Raw genomic sequence first — 9144 nt, forward strand, 5'->3', positions numbered from 1 at the left:
CTGATGGCATGTTGCGCAAAGTCGATGATGGTGTTGACGTCGGTGCGGATATGGGCTGAGCACGGTAGCTTCGTGTTGCCAGTGCGGTGGTTTGGCTGAGACACATCCATGGCTCTTCTATTCTCCTTTCATGTTCCGTTTCATTTTCTCTGTTTCCTGTAAAAAGAAATTGTACAATTGAGAGTTTATGGTTTAAAATTGTTGTTACTACATGTTTATATTATGAATGATGATATAGGCTGTGGTATGATTTGATGCTACAGGAACCTAAAGCATTAGTTTATGAAGAAGAAGACAACATATATCACCTTTAGATAAAAAGTTTGGAAAGATGAAACTCATTGATATTGAAGGCAAGGGTATATGGTTTTATAATGAACTGTGAGTATACAAAAGGTCAAGGATATGAATATGGGCAAAATTGAACAACCAACCGATATTATAATGATTCAAAGGTTGGGTTACGTGAGATTGAAAAATCAAAAGGCAAGGCTGCTGGTTGGAAAAAACAAAAAAATGACCCTAATAATTGTTTAAGATTCCTTATCAATTAATGTGATAATTAGTGGATGTAAAATACTTTAAAAAAACTTGAACCGTTTTTTTTTGTTTCAAAGCCCAATTTACTTATTATTATTATTAATGAAAAATATAGATAAAAGTGAATGAATGAATTAAATAAATATTTAAAAGATAATTATAGAAAATTTTCTATTAATAGCAAATTTAAAAATAGTAAAGACTCTAAAAATGTGACACTTGGCAAGTTTGCCAAAATACTCATCTTGCTATATTATATTGTATGACATCCTAAAAAATCATCCTAAAAAATCACTCATAACGGATAGGGTATAAACCCACAAAACGGGTACGGCCATGAACACGGGTAATTCTCTATGAAAAATGGGTATGGGCGCGAGTACGAATATCTTAGTACTCACCCAGTCCCATACCCGCACAATATATATTGATATATTTTTATTTTTATTATTATATATACATGTATGCTTATCAATTATATTAACTACATCTTTATTAAACTTATACGCGTTTTAATAAAAAAAAAATTTATTCCTTAGCTCAAACAATAACATTCTTGAATTTTTTAAATGTTGTTAGAAACTTAAAACGACATGATAAATTGCAATTGATCGACAATTTTTTTTATTATAAATACGAGTAAACGGGTATAGGTATGGGTACTTAGGTACCCATAGAATACATGTACGGGCATGAATGTTGATGCTCACGTGGATATGGACTCAGATACGAAAAAATTTTCAAACTACGGGTATGAGGACGAGTCCTATAGTACCCTACCTAGACCTTATTATCATCCCAATATATATATATATATATATATATATATATATATATATATATATATATATATATATATATATATATATATATATATATATATATATGTGAGAGCATTTTTAAATGAGAGATGAGAGGAAGAAATATCAACCATTAGATTCATCAAGAAAGAGAATGTTACTACATTAATGAGGCTATTAATGTCTCTCTCTTATGAATTCAATGGTTGATATTTGTTCCTCTCATCTCTCATTTAAAAATGCTCTCACTTGATATGCTCATATATATATATATATATATATATATATATATATATATATATATATATATATATATATATATATATATATATATATATATATATATATATATATATATATATATATATATATATATATATATATATATATATATATATATATATATATATATATATATATATATATATATATATATATAAAATTTTCTTTTAATGAGGAAAATCTATGTAGTCACACACACTATAGTAGAAGATGATTGCATATAATGCAATTCTCCATTATTGTAATGAAGATCTGATTTTGATTATTAACTACGTATATTGTCTATTGATCGTGACCTGTACTCTTAATATAAACTCAAATCTTATATATCATGTTTGTCTTACTTGACTTATTAATAAGTAGAATTCAATTAATCATCTAGCCAGCAGCCACAGCCATGTTCCATGCACACTTCTTCCTCTCGACAAACCAACATATGCAGTTTGACTTTGGTTAATTGTGATAAAGACGTACGAGGTTTATTTGTCCTAATTGTGATAAAGACGTACGAGGTTTATTTGTCCTCCACATTTTGATTTTTTTGATTACCCTAATGTAAACACACAATAATAATAGAATTAATTAACAATTAAAATAGAGTTGATCACGATATTTTTAGTTAAAAAGTAGAATAACGTGTGCCAATCAGCCAAAAACTATCCAAAATTGATATGTTTGCTTTCATCATGATATAAACAAAAATAAATAAACAATTGATAATCGCATATCAACCTTCCCCCATTACATATGCTAAATGTTAAGGTAGATAACATAAATAGGTAATCATAAGTTTTTTTTTAACAGATTGTCATTTTTAGGGTGTAAATATGATCCAAATTTCTCATATTTAAATAACATCTTATAAAATATTATTAATATTAAACCGTAATTAAAAAAAAAAACTTTTAATTATTCTGTTATAATTGAATCAAAATTTTCTACATATAATTCAAAAACTTAAACCTACTATGATGATGAGTGTAATGATTTGTTGACGTTGGTGCCAATTCTTTTCTATCCAAGTATATTACCTTGTAATTAAAATGTGTTTGCTTTTAAATAATTAGAAATATTTTCAAAAAATTGTTATACTTATTTGAATTTGAAAAATATTTATTTAATTATGTATTGAGTTGTTTAACAAACCATTTATTAGAAGTTTCTTAGTAATTAATTTGATTGGTTAAAGTTAATTATATTATTTACAGTGGGATCGATCCCCTTTCCCCCTATCTGTTTGCTATTGCAGTGGAAGGATTGGCTAGGATTGTCAATAAGTTAGTTGAAATTGGTAAGTTTATGGAATTTAACGTGAAAGAGGAGGCAACTTTCAGTCTATATTGCGGACGATACGATAATAGTAGGGGAAGGAACATGGAGTAATCTTTGGTCTTTGAAAGCAATACTGCGTGGATTTGAAATGGTATCTGGGTTAAGAATTAACATGTACAAGAGCAAAATATATGGGATAGGGATTGAAGACTATTTTCTGTCAGCAGCTGCTCAATTTCTTTCATGCAGGGTAAATCGAATTCCTTTCAAATTTCTTGGAATTGTTGTTGGTGGGAATCATATAGAAGATTGGAATTTTTGAAGCCAATTGTTAACAGGATGAAGCCTAAGCTATCAACATGGAAGGGAAGAATGTTGTCAATGGGAGGACGCGTCACCTTGATCAATTCAGTGTTGTCAAACTTACCTGTCTAATACTTTTCATTCTTCAAAGTGCCGGCATAAATTATTCATGAGATTACTTGTATTCAACGGAACTTTCTAAGGAATGGCTTGGTGGATAAACGCGGTATATCGTGGCTGAATTGGAATTCCGTTTGTCGATCTAAAGAAGAAGGTGGATTGGCTATCAAAGATGTTAATTCTTTCAATCAAGCTTTGTTATGCAAATGGCTTTGGCGATTTTGTGTCGATCATAATGCTATTTGGGTGGATCTGTTAAGGCAACGTTACGGTGAATTGGGGAACTGCATTTGGAATGATGCTGAAACAGGTTCAAACGCAAAACAATCCCTCTGGTGGCGAGATTTAATGGCATTTAAGGGGACTGATGCAAATAATGGATCCAAGCATAATGTATCATGGAGGCTAGGTGATGGAGCGTTGATTCCTTTCTGGAATTCAAAATGGATTGGCAGTACTGTGTTATCAAACCTTTTCCCAAATCTATATGCTGCTGTATCGGACAAGGGCGCTACTGTTGCGAAAAATGGTTATTGGAGGGATAATCGTTGGAGTTGGAAGATTGAGTGGAACTTGGATGTAAATAATCCAGATTTAGTGTTGCAAGCGAGGGGATTAACTCATCTATTGTTAGAAATGCAACCGATTCAATTTAAAGATGATGTTTTGGTGTGGCCTTTTGGAGATGCAAATTGTTTTACTGTGAAATCATATTATGATAGATTGATGCAGGGCCAGCATGAGAATTGGATGACAGTAGCGACGGCGAAAGCAGTGAAGAAGGTCTAGAAGGCAAAAGTGCCTCAAAAGGTGAAGTTGTTTGCTTGGCGGATTTTTCAGGACAGGTTGCCAACTCTAGGTCAACTTGCTAGGAGAGGAATTATTACTGATGACATTGATAAGGTGTGTATGTGTGTGTGTTATGCAATGAGTTGTTGGAGGAAGTTGACCACATTATGTGAAACTGCAGGTATGTTCAACAAGTTTGGCAGCGTTTGCTGAATTGGTTAGGCATGTATATAAGATTCCATATCAATCAAACATGTTGTGAGAATTTCTTACACTTTCTGGATTGTTTAAGAGGAAAAGTGTCAAGAGGGAGGGAGGGGGTTGTTTGGTTGGCAACAACTTGGTGTATATGGAAGTTTAGAAATGGTAGAATTTTTAACAATGACGAAGATGATGCGGAAGGCATAGTTTTCAAAATGAAGATGTTTACTTGGTGGTGGCTTCAAATCGGAGCGGATAGATTAAATTGTAATTTTTACGAATGGTGTAAATATCTGTTGGATTTTATTTGATGATCTTAGTAGCTTCCTGTTGTATTTGGGTTTGAGTACCCCTAGTACTCATTGTTGAATACAATGTTAATTATAAAAAAAAAATTATATTATTTACATTACTTTTTCTAACAAGTTACGATTCTATCAAGTATGTTAAAAGTCTCTTAGTTTATAATATGGGGTGTTCAAAATCAAACTGACCCAATAGAAAACCGCAAAACCGAACCAAACCAAATCGAAATCGCAAAAAATTGCATTTGGTTCGGATGTATTTGGGTCATTTTTTAACAAACTGTGTGGTTCGGTTTGATTTGTACTTTGTATTTTATAAACCAAACCAAACCGCATTATGTTACAACCCCCAAACTTCAACTAACTTATATCCAACCCAAACTCAAACCTATTATGTCTTAACCTTACGATTACGAACGATTTTCTCTTCCCCACACTTAAGATTTCAGTTTAAGTCTTCTCAAATCTCTTCTAACAGTATTGCGCTTTCTTCTCATCTTCTTTTCCAAGTACACATCATATCTTCTTTTCTAATATTTCATCTCTTAAGTTATTTCTTTTTCATCTTATTATTTTTATTCTACTATTCTCTCTTCCAAATACATTTTTAATTTTCTTCTTCTTAATTAATCTCTCCTCTCTTATGCTCTTCTTTTTTATCTTCTCTAATCTTTCATCTCCTATTTTTTTTTTTCTATTTCATTATAATATTTTTGATATTGTTTTATGCTACTATTTTATATGTTTTACTCCACTCTTATCTAATATTATTTTTGTATATTAAATGGAAAATTGTTATCTAAATATGATGAATTTTGTTGTTATTTGACAATGCATTAATTACTAAATACAAAGTTATATTGTCATTTATATATGTATGTATGACTCAATAAATTTTTGTAAAAAAATCGAACCAATCGAACCAACACAAACCGCATTGGTTTGGTTTGGTTCGATTTTATTTCTAAAAGTCAACCGATCCAAACCGAACTACACATTTTTTTCTCTTGCGGTTCGAATGATTTTTTACGTCAAAACCACCCAAACCGCACCACAAACACCCCTAATTTATAACTATCCCAATCTTTCAATGCAATTTCAATCCACTTTGAATAAAATTGTATATTTTTTTAACTAGTGCAAAAATATTTTTTAAGTTGGTAAAATGACTTATTAAATCGATTTCGTGCCCGACTTATGAACAGACGTCGTAACAAGTCATGATGCTTTAAGTTAGAAATCATACATAACTTAATAAGTCATGATACAAGAAATTCTAAAAGCCATTTGTCATCGACTTAGTTTTTTAATTAAAAAAATTGGTCCTTTTAATTGACCTAACAAGTTTCATATTTTTAATTTAAATTATTTATTTTCTCTGTTTTTTCCTGCATTTATATGCATATTTTTGACACCATAATAATTTAGTTTTATACTATAACCAAAATTAAAATCAAAACAAGAGCACTACATTAACAACAACAAAAAATATTCATCAATATCTTTAAAAAAAAATCGTATCCAATTATATGTTTTGACAGCAAGGTCTTTGTATAGTAGTATACTTCTATCTCCAAATTGTTTCAACGAATATTTTTGTTCACTATCTATATTCACTTTTATAAAAAATTATATTTTGAAGGTGAAAGGTGTGATAATTTGATCGAACTCTAGTGGGTTGAAGGGTAGTTTTCTGTTTCAAAATAGAATGTGTCGAAGACATATATACTGTAGTCGAAGTGTGTTCTAGTATGTGGGTGTCAAAATATTAGGATTGTTAGTATTTCAAATTTGGTCTGTTTGTTATGTCTAATTGTTTAAGTTAGCTTATACCCTAAGTTGGCTTGTAATGGGTATTTGTGAAAAAACTCTTTAGTTTAGTATGTTAGGTTTATTATAAATAACATACTAGTCCCTCATCATTGCATACTGCAAATCCTAATTTAGGGTGAGAGGGTTATTTGTTATTCTTGTAACACTTGTAATCTTGATTGAAGAGAAAGTAAAGAATAGCAGTTATAACCAATTCCTTGTTGTTCTTTTTACTTTCCTATTGTGTTCCCTATTATACTATGTTATTGGCATCGTTTTCACAACAAATTGGTGCGGTGAGCGTGGAGAAGATGCCTTCAACAAAGTATGAGATTGAAAAGTTCACCGGAGTGAACGATTTTGGTCTGTGGCGCTTGAAGATGAAATTCCTATTGGTCCAGCAAGATTGTTTGGAAGCATTGAAGGGAGCGGAGACTATGGATGCAGCGTTAATGGAAAGAGAAAAGACAGCCATGATAGAGAAAGCCCACAGCGCAATTCTGTTGAGCCTTGGTGATAAGGTTCTTCGACATGTATCGAAGGAGACGACGACATCATGGTTATGGGTAAAACTTGAAAGTTTGTACATGACCAATCGCTGGTAAATCGACTCTACCTGAAGCAAGCTTTGTATTCATTCAAGATGATTGAAGACAAAGTGTTGGCTGAGCAGTTGGATATGTTCAACAAGCTGATTCTTGATCTTGAAAATATTGATGTGAAGATCGATGATTTAGATCAAGCGTTTTTACTGTTGTGCGCTTTGCCTCGATCACATGCTCACTTCAAAGAAACTCTCTTGTATGGAAGGGAGTCCCTGACCTTTAAAGAAGTGCAATCAGCCTTGTATTCTAAGGACTTGAACGAACGAAAGGAGCATAAACCTTTGACTGTTGTTGAAGGTTTGGCCGTTAAGAGGAAATTCTTGCGAAAGGATGGTAAGTTCGACAAGAAGAAGGGCAAAAGTCAGCATAAGTCTTACAGTGGTGAAACATCTAGTATTCAATGTTATCATTATAAGAAGGAGGGTCACACAAGAAAGGTGTGTTCTGAACGCCTGAAAGATCATGGATGTAAGGATAGTGGCAATGCAACCATTGTTCAAGATGATTTCGAATCATCTGATGTTCTTGTGGTTTCAAGCAGTGACTCGAGTAAGGAGTGGATTATGGATTCAGGTTGCACTTGACATATGACTCCAAACAAATACTTGTTCGAGGAATTATGTGATCAAGATGGTGGATCTGTATTGCTGGGAAACAACAAAGCTTGCAAGATTGCAGGTGTTGGATCTGTGAGAATCAAGCTCCATGATGAGTTAATAAGGTTGTTGATTGAAGTCAGGCATGTTCCTAATTTGAAGAGAAATTTGATTTCTCTTGGTGAATTTGACAAGAAATGATATGTATTCCAAGGAGAGAAAAGTATCCTAAGAGTCATGAAGGGTTCGAAGGAAGTCTTGAGAGGCGTGAAGAAACAAGGCCTTTATACCCTTGAGGGTGAAGTTGTAAGTGGTTCGACAAATATTGCATCCACGAAACCTTTATCAAAGACAGTAATTTGGAATATGAGATAGGGCCATGTTAGTGAAATGGGTTTGGTCGAATTGGGAAAACAAAATCTGATTGGTGGAAACAAATTCGAAAAGCTAAAGTTTTGTGAACCATGTGCACTTGGAAAATCTTGTAGAATGAAGTTCAACAAAGGCAAACAAAGAACACATAGATCCCTTGATTACATCCATGCTGATCTTTAGGGGCCTGCGAGGTGTCCATTATATTGAGGAGCGAGGTATTTTCTATCCATAATAGATGATTATTCCAGAAAATTATGGGTATTCATCCATAAGACTAAGGATGAAACTTTTGAGAATTTCAAAAGTTGGAAGACTCTGGTCGAAAATCAAACTGGCAGAAAGGTCAAGAGGTTGAGAACTGATGATGGCTTTGAATTTTGTAGTGAGGCGTTCGACGGTTTTTGTGCTGCCTCTGGTATTGCAAGGCACAGAACTACTGCAGGTACTCCACGACAAAATGGTTTGGATGAAAGGTTTAATCGAACAATATTGGATAGAGTCAGATGCATGTTGACTAGTGTTGGGTTAAAGAAGGTGTTTTGGGCTGAGGTTATTTCGACAGCAACATATCTGATTAACAGATGTCCTTCGACTGCGTTAGATATGAAAACACTTGAAGAAGTTTGGTCGGGACATCCACCAGATCTCAACAAATTGAGAGTATTTGGCTGTGTAGCCTATGCTCACATTAGGCAAGACAAGTTCGAACCTAGAGCTCTGAAATGCATGTTTATGGGATACCCTGAAGGAGTGAAAGCTTATAGGTTATGGTGCCTAGAGCCAGGTCACAAGAAGAATATCACCAGTCGAGATGTAGTTTTCAATGAAGCTGAAATGGCTTTTAAGAAAACTGATGATGTTGGTCGAAATGCATAAATATGTGACAAAGAACTAGAACAGGTAGAGATTCCTGTTGAGGTGGAGCATGTTGATGCTGAATTGCATATCCCAGATGAAGTCGAAGAAGAAGCAGAAGATGCTGAGGAAGTTGAGGAAATTGTCGATGAATACCTATTGTCAAGAGATAGGTCGAGAAGAGTCATCAAGCCAACTCAAAGACTTGGGTATGTAGATTTTATAGCTTATGCCTTAATCTCTGCAAGTGTGGTTCTAGATGAAGAACCTAGAGACTATAAGGAAGTTA

The sequence above is a fragment of the Vicia villosa genome, linkage group LG2 (genome assembly GCF_029867415.1).
Source record: "Vicia villosa cultivar HV-30 ecotype Madison, WI linkage group LG2, Vvil1.0, whole genome shotgun sequence".
Taxonomy (NCBI): Eukaryota; Viridiplantae; Streptophyta; class Magnoliopsida; order Fabales; family Fabaceae; genus Vicia; species Vicia villosa.